This window comes from Pteronotus mesoamericanus, unplaced genomic scaffold, assembly GCF_021234165.1.
Source record: "Pteronotus mesoamericanus isolate MK-2021 breed Mesoamerican mustached bat unplaced genomic scaffold, CSHL_Meso_final contig_48, whole genome shotgun sequence".
NCBI lineage: Eukaryota > Metazoa > Chordata > Mammalia > Chiroptera > Mormoopidae > Pteronotus > Pteronotus mesoamericanus.
Genome location: NW_026555180.1, coordinates 3,049,023 through 3,068,255, shown reverse-complemented (window position 1 = coordinate 3,068,255; position 19,233 = coordinate 3,049,023).

The following is a 19,233-nucleotide window of genomic DNA, read 5'->3' as shown; positions in this document are numbered from 1 at the left end:
CAGACTTAAAGTGACCAGAGGAGATGGGGAAAGAGGACGGTGGTGGAAAGAAGGGGAAGGGACTAGACAAAGAACATGTATGAATGACCCATGGACATGGACAACAGAGTGGGAATTGACTGTGGGAGTGGGGGTGGGATGGGTAGAGGGTGGTAAAGGGGTAAAAATAGAGACAACTGTAATAGAATAAACATGATTTATAAATTAAAAAAGTAAATGATATAAAGAAATAAAAAAAGAAAAGGAGAAATAATTTGCAAGTTGTATAACTGAAAAAAAAAATTTCCAGGTACATTATCGAGATTATATTATAAAGAATGTACATATCCAGAATACATGAAAAAAACCTAAAATTTAACAAAAAGAACAAAAAAAGAATTTAAAAAATAGGCAAATGTCTTGAATATACATTTTTCCAAAGAATATATATAAATGTCCACAAATCACATGAAAACATGCTTAATGTCATTAGACATTAGGGAAATGCCATCAAAATTACAATGTGATACCTTCCTATAGCCATTTTTTAGGGTAATTCTACAATCAACAAATTCTCTCAGATTCCCTTAGGCTGAGGATATACTTGGGCATGTCTTTACAAGCAGTTTTCCCTGTGAGTCACTGAATCTTCTCATCCCACATACTCAGATCTTTTTTTCAGCTCAGGGAAGTGACTCTCCACTCTCTCTGTCCACTGTCTATTCACTGTCTCTCTCCCATCTGCTCCTTTTCCTCCTCCAGGAACTCCTATCCTGGGTCTGTCCTTCAGGTTTCCTTTGTTTTCCTTTATGACGTCCTTTCCTCTGTATTTGGGTTCTTTAGTTTGACCTGCTTTTCTCACTGGATTTTCCACAGCACCATTCTTAGCCAGCTTGCCTGCCCTAGGTCTCAGCAGTGTCTACATCAGTGACGCTTTCAAATTGTCTACTGGATTTTTCACTTGAATTTTTTTTTAAAGAAATGTATCTTTTTTTCTTGAGAACTTCGAAGTCCTCATTCTGGAGCCAATCTGCCTGGGTTCAAATCCTAGATCATCCTCTTATCAGCCACATAAACTTTGGCAAGTTACTTAACCTTTTTGTGCCTCCATTTCCCTATCAATATAGTGAGTATAAGAATAATGCAATTGTGCCAAAAATGATAAGTTCTTCATAATCTCAACATTGTGCATCTTATTCTCTGACCACCAGTTCTATCTTTCTAGCTGACTTTTGCTCACGCAACCCTGACTATCCTTTGGCCTCGTATGTCTTCACTCCCCTGAAGCTCCTACCCAAGCTTCAAGACTCTTTGTAGGGAATTATGCCCCCTCCCTACATACACTTTTTCTTCTCCTGCTCCCTCTCATTTTTAACTTGCTTTACAAAGTCACAACTCTGGTTATATGAAACTCTCCTCCCTTGGACCCATGCATTTGAATTTGACCATGAACACAGAAAAAGACCCATTCAAATTGAGTGGTGGCCCTCTAGATTCTATCCAGAGACCTCCAGGGGCCTTTGCTGTGCTTGGCATTCATTTGTACTACATTTTTCTTACTCTCTCTGGCCTCCCTTCTCACTTCTGCTATATCCATCCTTAGCAGGGATGCTTCTACTTCAGTGGAAGCTGGTGAATTAAGTACTGTGATTTGTAATCAAGTTCAATTCTGGAGCTCTTCACGCATCTTATGCAATTGGATTTTGCCACCAAATCCTGAAAGGGCCCAAGATTAGCAGAGGGCTTAACCCATCTGCATCCTTAATTATTTAATTCAAATAAAAAACTTTTTGCAAAAAGTGCTGATGAGTGTGTGGAGAAACAAGTACCCACTATGAAAAACAGTATAGAATACTTCAAAATATTAAAAATGGAACTGCCTTATGATGCATTAATTCTAATTCTGGGTATATATCCAAAGAAACTCAAAACACTGATACAAAAGAGTATGTGCACTCTTGAGTTAATTGCCACATTATATACAACATCCAAGATATATGGAAGTGGCCCAAGTGCCCATCAATAGACTGAGTGGATAAAAAAGCTATAGTACATTTACATAGTGGCATACTACTGCTCAGCCACAAAGAGAGTGAAATCTTACCATTTGCAACAACATGGATGGACCAGAGGGTATTTTGCCAAGTGAAATAAGTTAAAGAAAGAGAAATACCATAGTATTTCACTTATGTGCAGAAGTTAAAGAGCAAAATAAATGAACAAACACAAAAACACATAGATACAGAGAACAGACTGATGGTTGCCAGAGGTGAGGGGTTTGAGGGGGTGGAAGAGAAAAGTGAAGGGATTTATAACTACAAATTAGTAGTCACAAAACTAAGTAGTCTGGAGGTGTAAAATAACAAAAAAGGGAACATAGTCAATATTGTAATAATTATGTACAGTGCTAGCTGGGTATTTGAAATATTGGGGGAACACTTTGTAAAGCATATGATTATTTAGCTACTATGCTGCACACCTGAAACTAATACAAAATAATACTGAATGTCAATTATAACTGAAAAATAAAATAAGAAAAGAAAACTGTTTTGAAAATTTCTGCACTAGGCAGCATTCCCAGCTGGTCCCTTCCTGGCGCCCCTGCCCTAGTTTTCCAGAAGCTTGTGTTGATGGGCCACAGTGTCAATTTCTGGTTGTATTTGTACCATTTTCAGGGTAATGTTTTAAGGAATATGTGTGGGGAGCAAAATTAACAAGTGGTAGGGACCCAGTCCTACCAGAAAGACTAGGAATTTAAATAAAATTATTGCTCCTTTACACAAACACTCTAGTGAGTGGAATGTGTTCTGTGAATCCAGGAAAATTTTGGGTTAAAATATTTCTCTCATTGTCTCTCCTGGAAAGGAAAGTCAAGTCTTGAAATACCTACGCTTTTCAGAACTATGAGGTCATGCTCATTGACAAATGTATTTGTACAATGGGATTTTTTACTCCGTGCTACTTTCTAGAATTCCTTCCATAGCCAGCTGCTCCCAGTTGGAGGGAATTCCCTGTGGACTGACAGCCTTTGGTGTCCTGGAAGTGGTCCTTAAGGAGGAGGCAGCAGCTGGACCACCTCAGGCAAGACATTTCAGGGGCTTTTGAAAAGCAGGTTTCAAGGGTAATCCCAGGGAGTCTGGGACTTACTCTCTGGGCATCACGAGCTGACTTTGGAGCTGGTTCTGAATGAGCAAAAGCCCCTCGTTCAAAGCAGCAGAGTGCAAGGAGAAGCAGGTTTGGTGAACAATGGCTGGGTCATGCAATGGGTGGAACCCTCTCCCGTTTTGTATGTTGCCACCAGTGAGGATAATTTGCTTCTCACAGAGAGTTGTTTCCCTGGACAGTTGAGAAAGCAGGATTGAGTGTGCCTCTGTACACAGACATGTCCTTTCTCTGCTGATCCTCACCAGGATCTCTTGAGCTTGAGTCCAAACTCAGTGACCAGGAAGCAAATGTAGATAAGATAGAGAGAAACCCTAGGCCACATGTGTCCTGGAGGTGGAGGTGAGAACCTGCACCAGTGAGTCAAGGAGGGGTGTGGGGACAAATGCATGTCTCTCTTGGGACATTTACTAGAAGGGAGTAATGTCATTCTGGGCTGTTTGTGCAGCAGACACTTAGGAAGCCAGTCAAACCCAGGCATTCTATACCCTTGGGTGGCTTAAAAATGTGCTTGCCTGAGTCTAATGCCGTGATTATGTAATTCCAGAGTGCAGTCAGAAATGAGAACAGCTGGGCTTCTGCAATATTTGTGAGGCTCAGGGAAGGGGAACATCTTTCCAGCCTATTGGGCACTGTGAATAGGTTAATGAGGTAAATGTACCAGGCCCCCTTTCTCTCTGTTGCTTATTTTATTTCCTTAGCTCTGCATGGACAATGTGGCTTTGAGAACCATTCCCTCATTCTCATCTTCTTGCCCTACATACCTGAGAAGAAGTTTGGGTCTGAAGAGCAGCCACAATTACCCAGGATAACCTTCTGGCACCAATTTAGGGTGAAAAGGTAGAAACACAGATTTCCATTGCTTGAAGCCATTTCTCAGCTTCTGTCTCCCCAGTGAAGACTATGTGCCACTGGGTGCATTCCTCCCTATCCCTTATCTCCTCTTCTGGGGAGGTGGAAGATGGGTGACAGGCTCGTTTCTATAGAAGTTCTTTAGTAGAAGTAGAGGACCTGGAAACATGAGGTCCTCCACCCCAGCATTAATGTTTTACTTTGGTGAATATATTAATATTTGTAAGGACCATATTTGTTTCATTTCTACCTTTAATCCCATAAACTAATCTTTTCATCTGGTATGACTGTCTCCAAAAATTGTTCAAAGATTGATTGTACACAAGGGGATATGTATGTAGGTGTACACTTAGTTCCAACAGACTCAAATACCTTATAAACAAACACAAAGAAGACAGGTGCTGAGTTTTAAGGCCTCAGATGACATATCCACCTTGTCCATTGTCTGGCTAGTTGGCCTTTGTAACCAGGAAAGAGCGCAACAGGTTTGGAAAGAAGGGGGAATTGGAAGATGACCCCAATCCCTTTCCCAGAAACTCTACCAACGTCCCAGTTTCTCTCCTAAGCCCAATAACACTGGGGCTGGCCAGCAGCTAGAGTTGGGAGGTTGGGCCAGACCTTGGTTCTGTAGGATTTTGCTCCATTGGGCAGGATAAGAGTCAGGACTAGAGCTAATGGCCCTGGGGTAAAGATACAATTTGTGGCTGGAGATTCTAGATGTCCCAGAGAAACAGTGATGGATATAAATGAAGTCCCTGGGGAGGGCCTGCTAGTCTTCTTAGCCCTGAAATACCACCATGGATTGGATTAGGCATTTGAGACCTTTTTATCCCCAAGACTTGTAGAATAAGAAGCTTCACAGATGAAAAATACCAGCACTAAATCTCTCCTAACCATAGTCTATGAACTGTGCTAAGTATTTGTATTATTTCAGTTAATTTTCACAACAACATTATAAAGTAAGTTTCTTTATTATTCCATTTTATAGAAGAGGGAAGAGAGGGACAGAGAAAATTCAGTGATTTGCCCGAAGTCACCCAGCTAGCAAATGGCAGACCAGGGATTCCAAATCAAGCAGTTTGGCTTCAACCACCACACCATGCTATCCTTTTGGGTTCATTTGTGATTTGTTTGTCACATGCTGCTGGTATCACTGGCCACTTATCAAAGGTAAAGTTAAATTCCTTTCTTATTTCATATTCAAAAAGGACCCATAAACAAATCCAAAGTGGGGAAGGACTGAGAGAGGGAAGGTGGTGGGGGTGGGTGGGGAAGGGGAAAGAGGTGGTGGGAAAATGGATACAATTGTATTTGAACAATAAAAAAAATTTGAAAAAAAAAGAAATTCCAGATACATTAAAGGCTAAGTGTAAAAATAATTAAATCAAAAATCATGAAGAACATTTAAGCAACTATGTTTTGCGCTTAGGATGGGACAAATAATTTCCCAAATTTATTTTCTTCTTCTTCTTCTTTTTTTTTTTTGGATTTTGACTTTTATTGATTTTATTTTAATTTATTTTTTCAGATACATTAGTCTCTGCCTACCCCCCAACACTTTCCCTTGCCCCCTCCCTTCTTCCCTCCCTCAGCTCTTCCCCTTTGGTTTTGTCCATGAGTCCTTGCTATATGTTCCTTGACTTTCCCCTCCCCTTCCTTTTCCCCGCCCCCCCCTTCCCTCTTGTCCCTGTTGATTTCTTTTCCTTTCAGTGTTGCTGGTCTTATTTTCCTTGCATCTTTGTATTGTTGGTTAGGTTCCACATAGGTGAGATCATATGGTATTTGTCTTTCGCCCCCTGGCTTATTTCGTTTAGCATAATGCTCTCCAGTTCCATCCATGCTCGCGAAGTTTAGTAGTTCTTTTTTTCTTTCTACTGAGTAGTATTCCATTGTGTATATGTACCAAAATTTTTTGATCCAGTCATCTACTGATGGGAATTTTGGTTGCTTCCAACACTTGGCTATTGTAAATTGTGCTGCTATGAACATTGGGGTGCAGAGGTTCTTTTGTATTGGCGTTTTGGTGTTCTTAGGATATAGTCCCAGCAGGGGAATCACTGGATCAAAAGGCAGTTCCATTTTCAGCTTTTTGAGGAAATGCCACACTGCTTTCCACAATGGCTGCACGAGTCTGCATTCCCACCAACAGTGTACTAGGGTTCCCTTTTCTCCACAGCCTTGCCAGCGCCTGTAGTTTGTTGATCTGTTTATGATGGCCATTCTGACCGGTGTGAGGGTGTACCTCATGGTGGTTTTGATCTGAATTTCTCTGATGGCTAGTGATGCTGAGCATCCTTTCAAATGCCTCTGGGCCCTCTGTATCTCCTCCTTGGAAAAGCGTCTGCCCAGGTCCTTTGCCCATTTTTTGATTGGATCGTTTGTCTTCTTGGAGTAGAGTCTAGTGAGTTCTTTTATATGTTGGAGATCAAACCTCTATCTGATGTATCATTATCAAATATATTTTCCCATATGGTTGGCTCCCTTTTCATTTTGCTGATGTTTTCTATAGCCGTACAGAAGCTTCTTATTTTGATGAGGTCCCACTTGTTTATTCTTTCCTTTATGTCCCTTGCTTTAGGAGACATATCAGTGAAAAAATTGCTGCGTGGGATATCTGAGAGTTTCCTGCCAATGGTCTCCTCTAGGACTTTTATGGTGTTGCGACTTATATTTAAATCTTTGATCCATCTTGAGTTTATTTTTGTGTATGGTGTCAGCTGATGATTAAATTTCAATTTTTTGCATGTAGCCGTCCAGCTCTCCCAACACCATTTGTTGAAGAGGCTATTATTGCTCCATTTTATGCTTCTGCCCCCTTTGTCAAATATTAGGTGCCCATATAGACCTGGGCTTATTTCTGGGCTTTCTATTCTGTTCCACTGGTCTAAGGATCTGTTCTTGTGCCAGTACCAGCTTGTTTTGAGTATAGTGGCTTTGTAGTATAGTTTGTTGCCCGGTATTGTGATCCCTCCTATTTGTTTTTCTTTCTCAAAATTGCTGCAGCTATTTGGGGTCATTTATGGTTCCATATAAATTTTTGAAATGTCTGTTCTATTTCTGTGAAATATGTCAATGGTATCTTAGTAGGGATTGCATTGAATCTATAAATTGCTTTGGGTAGTATGGACATTTTGATGATATTAATTCTCCCAATCTATGAGCACAGGATATGCTTCCATTTCTTTGCATCTTCCTTAATTTCTTTTTTCAATGTTGTATAGTTTTCTGCATACAGGTCTCTTACCTCTTTGGTTAAATTTATTCCTAGGTACTTTATTTTTCTGCTTGCTATATCAAATGGTATTTTTTTTTATGATTTCTTCTTCTTCTATTGCATTGCTGGTGTACAAAAATGCCTTTGATTTCTGAATGTTGATTTTGTATCCTGCTGTTTTGCCAAATTCACTTATTAGATTGAGGAGTTTTTTCATAGAGTCTACAGGGTTCTCAATGTACACTATCATGTCATCTGCAAACAATGATAGCTTTACTTCCTCCTTTCCTATTTGGATGCCTTTTATCTCTTTCTCTTGTCTGACCACTGTGGCTAGGACATCCAATACGATGTTGAAAAGAAGCGGTGAAAGCGGGAATCCTTTTCGTGTTCCTGATCTTAGTGGGAAAGATTTCAGTTTTTGCCCGTTGAGTATGATATTGGCCGTAGGTTTTTCATATATGGCTTTTATTACGTTGAGGAATGCCCCATTTATTCCCATTTTGCTGAGCGTTTTGATCATAAATGGGTGCTGCACCTTATGGAATGCTTTTTCTGCGTCTATTGAGATGACCATGTGGTTTTTGTCTTTCCTTTTATTTATGTGCTGTATCATGTTTACTGATTTGCGTGTATTGAACCATCCCTGCATGCGTGGGATGAATCCCACTTGATAGTGGTGGATAAGCTTTTTAATGTATTGCAGGATGTGGCTTGCCAATATTTTGTTGAGGATTTTAGCATCTATGTTCATCTGCAAAATTGGCCTGTAGTTTTCTTTCTTTGTTGGGTCTTTATCTGGTTTTGGCCTAATAGAAAGAGTCTGCATGTCTTCCCTACTCTTGGATTTTTTGGAATAGTCTGAGAAGGACAGGGGTTAGCTCTTCCTTAAATGTTTTGTAAATTCTCCTGTGAAACCATCCAGCCCTGGGCTTTTTTGTGCTGGGAGTTTCTTGATTACTGCTTCAATTTCTCCAGCTGTTAGTGGTCTGTTCAAGCTTTTTGTTTCTTCCTTTTTCAGTGTTGGAAGATTATACTTTTCTAAAAATTTGTCCATTTCATCAAGGTTTTCCAATTTCTTGGCATATAATTGTTCATAGTAGTTTCTGACAATCCTTTGTATTTCTGTGGTTACAGTTGTTATTTCTCCTCTTTCGTTTCTGATCTTATTAATTTGGGTCCTCTGCCTTTTTGTCTTGATGAGTCTGCTTAAAGGCTTGGCGATTTTGTTAATCTTTTCAAAGAACCAGCTTCTGGATTGGTTGATCCTTTGAATTGTTCTTTTCATCTCTATGTCATTCAGTTCTGCTCTAATCTTGACTATTTCCTTCCTTCTACTTGCTCTGGGATTTATTTGTTGTTGTTTCTCCAGTTCTTGAAGTTGTAGTGTTAGGTCTTTTATTTGAAATGTTTCTATCTTTTTCAGGTAAGCCTGTATTGCTATGAACTTCCCTCTCAGGACTGCCTTTGCTGTGTCCCATAGGTTTTGGACTGTTGTCTGTTCATTTTCATTTGTTTCCAGAAATTTTTTGATTTCTTCTCTTCACTCATTATTGACCCATTCATTGTTTAATAGTGTACTGTTCAGTCTCCATGAGTTTGCAAGTTTTTGAAGTTTCTCTTTGAGGTTTATTTCCAGGTTCAAGTCCTTGTGGTCCGAGAAGTTTGGTATTATCTCAATTTTCCTGAATTTGCTGAGGTTTGCTTTGTGTCCTATCATGTGGTCTATCTTTGAAAAAGTGCCCTGAGCCTTTGAAAAGAATGTGTATTTTTCTTCTTTGGGATGTAAGGTTCTATATATGTCATTTAAGTCTCTTTGATTCAGTGTGTCATTCAGTGCCACAATATGTTTATTAATGTTTTGTTTGGAAGATCTGTCCATTTTTGACAGTGGGGTGTTCAAATCCCCTACTATCAGTGTTGCTGTCTATATCTTTTTTGAAGTCATCCAACAATTTCCTTATATACTTGGGAGCTCCTATATTGGGAGAATATAAGTTTACAATGTTGATGTCTTCTTGATAGATTCTTCCTTTAAGTATTATAAAGTGACCTTCTGGGTCTCTTTATGGCTTTTGTTTTGAAATCTACTTTGTCTGATACAAGTATGGCAACCCCGGCCTTTTTCTCTTGCCCATTTGCTTGGAATATTTTTTCCCATCCCTTTCCTTTCAATCTGTGTAGGTCTCTTGCTGTGAGGTGGGTCTCTTGTAGGCCGCATATGTGTGGGTCCTGTTTTCTTATCCATTCAGCTACCCTGTGTCTTTTGATTGGGGAATTTAGTCCATTTACATTGAGAGATATTACTGATAGAAACCTACTCATCTTTTCTCTTTGTACCTATGTTCCTCTCTCTCTCATTCTTTTCCTTCATCTGCTTAAACCAGTCCCCTTAGCATATCTTGGAGTGCTGGTTTGGTAGAGATGTATTCTTTTAACCTTCTCTTCTCTGGGAAACTCCGTATTTCCCCTTCTATTTTAATTGAGAGCCTTGCTGGGTAGAGCACCCTTGGCTGTAGGCACTTGCTTTTCATGACTTGGAATATTTGTTGCCATTCCCTTCTGGCTTGTAGTGTTTCTGTTCAGAAGTCAGCTCCTAGGTGTATCGAGGCTCCTTGTATGTCAGTTTCTTCTCCCTTGCTGCCTTGAGGATTCTCTCTTTGTCTTTGATAGTTGCCATTTTAATGATGATGTATCTTGGAGTGGACCTCCTGGAGTCCCTCTTGAGTGGGGTCCTCTGTGCCTCCTGGATCCATGAGAGCCTTTCTCTCCTCAAAGTAGGGAAATTTTCCATCATTACTTTTTTGAGGAGTTTCTCTATCCCTTGCTGCTCTTCTTCTCCTTCTGGTATCCCTATTATATGGATATTATTACGTTTCAGGTTGTCCTGCATTTCCCTAAATGCCTCTTGATTCTTTTGGAGTCTTTTTTCCATTTCTTGTTCTTTCTGGGAGTTTTTTTCTACCTTATCCTCCATCTCACTGTCTATCCTCGGCTTCATCCAGCCTGCTTTGGATACCTTCTACTGTGTTCTTCAATTCAGAAATGGTATTCTTCATATCCTCTTGTGTCTTCTTGATAGTTTCTATGTCCTTTTCCAGGCTGATATAGTTTGTTGTAAGATCCTGATAGTTTCTCTGCAGTTTCTCATAGTTATCTTTGAGCTGGCTGAGCTCATTGAGCTTCCTTAGAACCATTGTTTTGAATTCAATATCTGATAGTTCCCTTGCCTCTATTTCATTTAGCTCTCTCTGTGGGGAGTCCCTTTTTCCACTCATTTGAGGGGAGCTTCTTTTTCTTCCCATTTTTGTGAGAGTCTGTTAAGTAATTTACTTATTTACTTATTTATTTATTTATTTTTGCTTCTGCTTCAATTGGGCCATCTAGATTTCCTGACTTTGTGGATTAAACTTCTATGGTAGTAGGTGGGTTTATTTATTTATTTATTTATTTATTTTTCCCTTTACTTTTCTTTCTGGACCTGCCTCTGATGATGTCAGTTGTTGACTCTATATCACCTTGGATTGTTTGTTTGAGCCTTCCAGGCGTCTACTTTGTGTGTCTGACTCCTGCTTAGGGCTGCTCTGTGACTCCTTCAGTCAGGGAAGGACTATTTTTGGGGATCGCTCTGCACTCTCACACCAGCTCCTTGAGCGCGATTCCCATGCGGCAGGATTCCCCGCCTGCCTGGTCTTGGGCGTCCTTGCCCCAGACCAGGGGGCTTATTCCTGACCTCGCAGACTCATCTGGCCCCCCTGGCCAGCGAGCTCCGCGGCACTGGTCAGTTTAGGGTCTTCTAGTGTGTGTTTTCCCTGCTTTTGGCTCTTTGGGTGCGTTGCTTGCCCTCACCAAATGGAGACTACGGAAATGGGAGACAGGATTAAGTCAGCTCCAGGACTCTCTGGTTAATTCTGTCTCCGGTCTCTCCTGCAGGGACTCTGGGCAGCTCTGTGACCCCTTTGGCCCAGGATTACTAATTCTGTGAGCTGCTTCACAATCCCGGGCGGGCGGGTCAGTTTACGCCTGCCCTTGCCGCTTTGCACACTCCCTCGCAGGCCCTATCGGTGCCAATCTGTGGGAGGCCTTGCCGGCAGGTGCAAGCGTTCACCAGCCCGCGTGGGTCACACACAGGCTTGCCAACCCTTGCCGGCCACTGGGTGCAAGTGTGCGCGCCTGCACTGGGTGGTTTTATGGTGTCTATGTGTGCTTTTCGGCTTTTGGCTCTTTGGGGGTGTGGCCCTTCCCACACAATGGAGACTATGGCAAGGAGAAGGAGTCGGGACTCCTGGGTTCCTCCTCCTTTTCTTTCCCCTATGCCTCTGTTTCCAGTCTCTCCTCAGGGGTCTCTGGGTAGTTCTGTGACCCCTTCAGCCAAGGATCCACTCCCTGTGCGGACTGCGTTTCAATCGTGGGCAGTCCGGTTTATGCGCGCCTGCTTCTGCCTCTTTGGAGGCGCGCCTTTCCAGCCCACAGGAGACTACAGAACGGGGAGGGAGTCGGGACTCCCTGGTTCCTCCTCCCGTTCTTTCCCCAATGCCTCCGTCTCCAGTCTCTCCTCAAGGCTCTCCCAGCCAGTCTGCACTCAGCCCCGCAGCTCAAACACACAAGCTGTGTGCGGAGCGCACAAAAAGCAGGTTAATTGATTCCCTTATGCCTGAGTGAGATGGTAGCTGCAGAGTGGGAAGTGCGTTATCACCCGGGCTCCACCGGCCGCCCTGTCAGTTCTCTTCACAAAGTTTTCCTTACCAGTCCTTTCCCAGGCACCAGCCCACCCTGCTGCTGACTCTACCCAGAGATCAAGGAAGGTGGCTGCCACTGCAATTTTTGCATTGGTCCTTTAAATGTCTCTTTGCATCCCCAGCCACCTGTCTCTGGCAGAGAGCGCCCCTAAGCTTTTCGGGGTTGCGTTTTGTCTGTATTTTCTTGGTTTTAGCTGCTGTAGTTTAGGGGTCCCTGTTTATGATTCAGACCCCGTTCTTCTCGGAGGAAGCTAACTGACCATTTCAATGTCCCTCTGGTGCTAATGCCCGTGGGCACCCAGCTCACCCTCTTGAGCCTCCACCGCACTTCTCTCCCATTGGGATGTGTGAGAGTCGAATCCACTGTCCGCGGCTCCAAGGCTCCTCTCCCACTATCGCTCCACTGCTTTCCAGGTGATTACTCCACTATTTAGTCACAATTCCAGTTTGGTCTTGGGAGGAGGTCAGTGTGATTCCCATTCACTCCTCCACCATCTTAATCTTCTCCCTAAATTTATTTTCAAGCCAAGACAGTCAATCTGAAAGGTAAATTAGAAGAGACAGATGTATTTGATTATATAAAATTTTCTGAATGACAAAGTATACTATAAGTGAAGTAAACAAAGTAATGATAAAATTGCAGAGGGGAGGTATATTTTTAACACACATTGAAAGATTGTTAAGAAAAGCTTTTACATTTAAGAAAAATTAGTAAATAATTAGAAAAAGGGCAAAAATATGAATAAGCAATTCATAGAAAGCAATCAAAGGCTGATAAATATATAACAAGATGTAGAAATTCTTTATAGTAGGGAATGCAAATTAGCATAATGTGATTATCATAATTAAGAATAACACACATATTGACAATAATTAGGAGAAAGATCTCATATTACTGGTGGACAAATGAAATGTGTTGCTTTTTGAGAAAGAAGTCTAGCACACAGCAAGAAGGCAGCTTTCTGCAAGCCAAGAAGAGAGTTCCCACCAGAAACCAACCCTAATGGAACCTTGGTGTTAGATTTGCCATCCTCGGGAACTGTGGGAGAACAAATTTCTGTTGTGTAAGGCAGGCAGATTGTGTCTGACTGTTGCATCTACCTTTCTTTCTTCCCTTAGTGTCTTTCCTCCCACTGTCTCCAGTTGTGATTGTTCTTCACTCCCTTTCTCTTTTCCAAGGCAGCTATCAATGAATCCAACGTTCAAAAATCTGCTCCATTGTAAAATCTCGTTCTCTCCACTTTATTACTGTATCCAGAATGTCTTACTATGCATTTTTCTCTTCTTCAAGGACTCCTCTGCCAAACCCAATTTTCTGTTTTCTTAAATGTGGTTGTCCTGTCTGTAAAGGGGCTGTTCACCCGGTTTGGTCTCCTCTGGGCACACAGCAATATGTAACTGAAACAATAGCTGTGAGAAATAATATATAATGATTGTTGATTGTTTATTCATGTATCATATTTGATTTTCCTCAAGTTAATAATAGTCTCATGTTTTCATTTGCTTAGATTTCTATTCCTTTCTTTTGCTATAAGATTAATTTTAGGCCTATCAGTTTGTATTCCAGATGGCAAAACAAATGAACTAACTTTCTAAATTTACTTTTTTTTTTTCCTGCGACCTTCCTCTTGGGATTCTCCAACATCCTGCTGCAGTCTGGGAGACTTGCTCTTTAGAACTACTGACTGCACCATCATCGGTACCATCATCAGACCCAGGTAAGAGAGACCCATCCCAAGTCCTCTGCTTCTGAAAGCTCCCTTCCAGGCATTTCTTTACCCACAGAGTGAGGAGACTAAGAGATAAAAGCATCAGGCCAGCCAGAACCTGTGTCCCTCCTTCCAGACCATACCCTGGGTACCCTGGGTCCTGGAATTCCCTGATCATATTGTCTTGAGTCTGTTACCCTGAGTATGGACCTTGCTCTGTGTGTATGTTCACGTGTGTGAACTTCTTGGCCTGGAGGATGGCCACAGGCATTTATGGGGTTGGAGGTTGCTGCTGGGGTAGAGAGTGAATAGAGCTTCTTGACTGGTAGGCCAGTGGGTCTGTCCTTGCATGTGAGTTTCCTTATGGTGCTGAGCAGAGTCTGGGGTGAGAGAAGGATGAGATGGATTAGGGGCTAGCTCGCCTCAAGCCTTCACTTTCCTGCCTAGAATTGTACGTGGGAGTCTGAGATCTCCCTCTTTCCAGGTTGCTACACTGGTGAATTTACTAAGGTAGGTGTACACATATTTTATTGAATACAGGTAAGTCTGTCTCTTGAGTCGTATCTTTTAAATACCTAGGTTTAAAGTATGTAGGCCTCAGTTTGTAACCTTGCCCCAGGCCTTGCAACATTTAGGGTAGGCCAAAGTGTTACAAAATCCTTTTCTTTGCAGCATTCTTGAGGTAAGCTCTCTATTTGCTAGATCACATGTTGATACATTAGTTTTCACTGGGTAACAAACATTTCAAAACTAAATGACTCAAACAGCAAAGATTTCAATTATTTCTTATGATTCTGTGGGTTGGCTGCATGGTTGTTCTGGTCTGGATTGGCTCAGCTGAGGCTCCTGTGCCTGGACCCTCCGCTGGGATAGCTGTGGTAGTTGGAGCCATTTTCTCCATGCCCCTTACCCTCCAGCAGACCAGCCAGGTTTGTTTAAATGGTGCTGGGTGAATAATTTCTGTAACATTCTATTGGTCAAAACAAGGCACAGGGCCAGCCTGGTTTCAAGAGTTGGGGAAACAGAAGAAGCTGCAAGGGATTTATGGTCTTCTTAAAATTTTTTTGAAAACTGTCACAACATAGCCTCTTCATTTTTGGAAAAAAATTGGAAGTTGGATAACACCTTACAGTTTCCCAATAAATCTTGCTTGTTCTGTGATTATTCTCTTGTCTTATCATTTTATTCTTCTAATATGTTCATGTAGGGTGGGTGCAATATCTTCTCTTATTTCTCAAGGACATTCTTCCTTTTTATTACCAAATTTTGTGAGAGGGCAAATTCCAGTAGTTTCTTCATAAGGGTGCATGGGAAATACATATTTTGAGTCCTTTCATATCTATTAAAGCCAGCAATGTGATTTAGTGTGGGGATTGGTCACACCAGAAAGATTAACAGTACGATTCTGGGCTGAGACTTTGTGTCACTCCTGAAGAGAATGGAGACTGAGCCCAAGATCAGCCATGTAAGCTGATTTGCCACATAATGGAGCTTCAGTAAATCTCTGGACAGAGAGGCTCAAGTGACCTCCCTGGTTAGCAATACTTGACGCCTATCATTATATATGATCATTAGGGAAACAATGCACCTTGACTCCACAGGGAGAGAACAGTGGCAACTCCATATTTTATACTTTTCCTGGACAGTACTGATGTACTTTTTTCTGTGGCTGACGTTAATCTGTTGCAGTAATAAACAGTAACTGTGAGTGTAAGAGCTTTCAGTGAATTCTGAATCCTTCTAGAGAACTACTGTACCTGGGAATGGTTTTGGGAATCCCTCAAACTTGCAGTTGGTATTAGAGGTGAGGAAGGTCTTGCATATTCTGTGTCCACTAATTTGGAAGTTAGATAAATTCTTACAGTTTCCCAATAAATCTTTCTTGTTCTCTGATTATTCTTTTGTTTTAATATTTTATTCTTCTAATATGTAGGGTGGGTGCAATATCTTTGCTTATTTCTCAAGGACATTCTAAGGTTTTTATTTCCTGTTCCCTATTTCTTCTCCTTTCAATTTTCTGTGAATTTGTTTGTCCAATTTGGTTCCTCTCTTACTCATGTTCTGCACCTCCCTGAAATGTCTGCTTATTCATCACTAATCATTCATGGTTAAGAATGAGGCATGAGATGGCAGTTAGAAGCCTCATGTCCTGTGAAGGCCTTGTGGACTGAAGGTTCATTAGGGTGATCATTAGAGAGTTCATTAGGTAGTTGTTGGCCTTTCCATAGAAGGATCCCCAAAACTGGATATGTTTTCTCTGGGGATTTAAGATATGTTGAATTTCTTACAAACCCTCTGATTTCTTGTGGTGGAGGTGATAGAAACCTGCCTAAGAGAATTTTGGAAATAGAACTTTGTCTGGATCAGATTAAAATTCATTTCTTCTGTTTTTGCCCTAAATTGTTACTTCTTTTAGTATCTTGAAGTCTGCTTGGAGAATACACTTCTTTTTATTGTGGGTTGGGTTGGGGCTGGGGACATGATTATGGAAGAAGGGTAGTCACCTTGCTGCTTGTAATGGAACAGGGGTCTGCCATTCTTGGTCAGTAGCACTCAGTTCAACCCTTACATACAACTGCCATAGGCTCTTCTCAGATGGCTTTTTGTGCCTTGTCTCCTCAATAAGTATTGTTCAGTCACAGCATTTACTGGGATTACTCCAGGTATCAAACATTGGAAGAGACAAGAAAGAAAAAAGTCCTTGCTTTCAAGGAAGTTAGCATCTTTTTTTTTTGAAGTCTCGAGTATTGTCTTTATTTTTATTCTTTTTTAAAAAAATACATTTGTCTCTGCCTCCCCGCCACCACTTTCCCTGCCCCCCCTTCTTCCTTCTTGTCTCTGTTGATTTCTTTTCCTTTCAGTGTTGCTGGTCATATTTTCCTTGCATCTTTGTATTGTTGGTTAGGTTCTGCTTATAAGTGAGATCACATGGTATTTGTCTTTCGCCCCCTGGCTTATTTCGCTTAGCATAATGCTCTCCAGTTCCATCCATGCCATTGCAAAGTTTAGTAGTTCTTTTTTTCTTTCTGCTGTGTAGTATACGATCCAATCAAAAAATGAGCAAAGGACCTGGGCAGACACTTTTCCAAAGAGGAGATACAGAGAGCCCAGAGGCATTTGAAAGGATGCTCACCATGACTAACCATCAGAGAAATGCAGGAAGTTAGCATCTTAAAAGAAAGAATAATTGAATGCAAATAGCCACAGTACCAGGTACATGTATTATCTATGTTAGAAGAGAAACCAATATGGATCTGTAGGAGTCACAGAGAGGAAGGAAAGCTTCCAGCAGGCCATCAGGGAAAGTTGCCTGGAGGGAGTAAGATCTGGCTGAGTTTTGAAGGGTTAGTTGGATTTCAACAGCCAGAGATGAGCATGGGGCAGGGAAGGAGGAGTGTAGGAAGAGGGGGACCTACCAGTCTCCTTCTATGTGTTTCTCTACCTGGATCATCAGATTCCCTTTTTTGTTGCCATGTGTGCAGATGGGTCCTTGGCACATTCTGTGTGCTTACATCACAAGGATTCTGTGGGCTTGATCTAGGAGAAGCCTCTAAGACCAAAACCATAACAACTCGGGAGAACTGGTCCATCAGGGGAGTTGCTGCATCTGCCATAGCCAGGCACATGGAAAATCAAGAGGCCATTCCTGGAACCACTGAGTTAATGCCTTGTCACATAGCTTAACCTGGGAATTGGAAAGTGGCCTCTGTCCCTACTACAATTAGCTCTACATACCCACAAAGCTCGTGAGTGGCCCCTGGATTACTCTGAAAAACCCAGTGTCTTTTTCGTTGTGCTTACCAGTAGCAATAGCAGAAGCTACTGGACCATGACCATGCTGTCCTTTGGCTTCTGGAACCAAGAGGAAATGCATCTAATGTTTCACACCTCTAGAAACCTAGCAGCAAGGGCTTTTAAATATGCAGAACAATTCTTCCACATATGTGATTGGTCCTGGGCTTCTGAGATCCCACTAAGAGTACTTCTTGCAATATCCCCTTCACCTTATAAAACATATTTATAATGATAGCCTATATGGTGATGGATATTTATCTGGGCTGATCTCTAAGCAGAATGCCAAAGCTCTCCATCAGACCTCAAGTATTGCAGGGGTCTTGAACAACAGACTTTTTTGTTGTTCACAAAGATTAAAAATCTTGTATGAAAGTTTTACTCAGGAACAGGGAAATGGTGCCTCTGTGGTGGGAGGGAAGACATATTGGTAATGCATTCAGGATGTAGATTTGGGGGACATTTGTTCAGGAGAATTGTCATGTCAGAGGCTCTTCCGATATACCACATATTCCTTCTGCCTAGAACAGCAGCTCCCTCCTCTTTGTACCTACATCCTCACTCTTTAAAGCGCAACTTCCTTAGAAAGGCTGAGCCATTGAGAAGCAAGTCTTGGTAAACCAAACAGGAATATGAGTTTGCTTGGTCCAGGGACCCCTCTCTACATGGTGGTATTTTCATCCCTTATCTACCTAGGAGGGCTGGAGATGGATAATATCAGAGGCAATTGTGGGTTGCCAAGGAGGGGATGTTCTTTCTGAGAGGGTCTCCCATGGGCTAAACCGCTAGGGAAAGGACAAGGGAGGGATCACTGGGGTGTTTTGAATGATGCCTCTGCCATCAGCCTAGCCCTGGCCAGAAGTTGCTGTAAGGATGGCTTCCCCTCAAGCGGGCAGGCTGGCAGGGTGACAGAGGCCTCCCAAGGCCTTTGAAAAGTGGAGAACCATTTCCAAGGTCATCCCAAAGGTGATCTCACCCATGCCCCTTATTTGACAGAGGGAGAAACTGAGGTACAGAGAGGGTGTAACTTATGTCCAAAGTCATTTACTGAATTCTACAGATCTAGGCTCTTATTCTTCATATTTCTTCCTCAGTGCATGGATGAAAAGCATCTTGATTTTTACTAATGAAGTTGTAAGCGAGATGGCTTTTTTTTTTAAAGCCAATTTGTAAAAGCAGATGTGATCTTGGTCTTTGCATGTTTTAAGGTAATGTACAAATCTACCCAGACACTTCTGAGAATCATGGCACCTTGATATCTTGAAAAGGAGGAGTAGCTAGCTAGCTGTGCCTTTTGTAAGGAAGTGAGAACCCTGAGAAGCTAAGGGACCCACCCAAGGACATATAGTGAAATTAAGACCAGACAGTGTGGTCTGAGCTCCTGCCTCCTCTCCCTAGTCTCTGTCCCTTCTCACTTATCCTGGGAGCTCAAAGCTTCCCAAAAGATAGCCAATTATTTTCTTTGGAAACTCTGGGCCATGAGCCTTCATTTCAGTGTTTTGGGGACTCTGTGACCCAACCCTAAGGAATTTAGGGGCCTTTGGCCAATGGTGATGCAATGGCTTGGCCTAAAACAATGTTTCCCAGGACCCCCTCCTTCTCCAGCCTCTTCCCTGGAGTTGAGAACAAATTGTGGCCACCTGGGCTCTGGTGAGCGGCATTTCATAATGTGCTTTTGTTTTGCATAGAGTAAACCACATGCTGTTTTGCAACCAGGCAGAGAAGTTCTGGCATTCCCTCTCTGCAAGCAAAATACTGTTAGGCAACCCCTGTGTTGAAACACAGT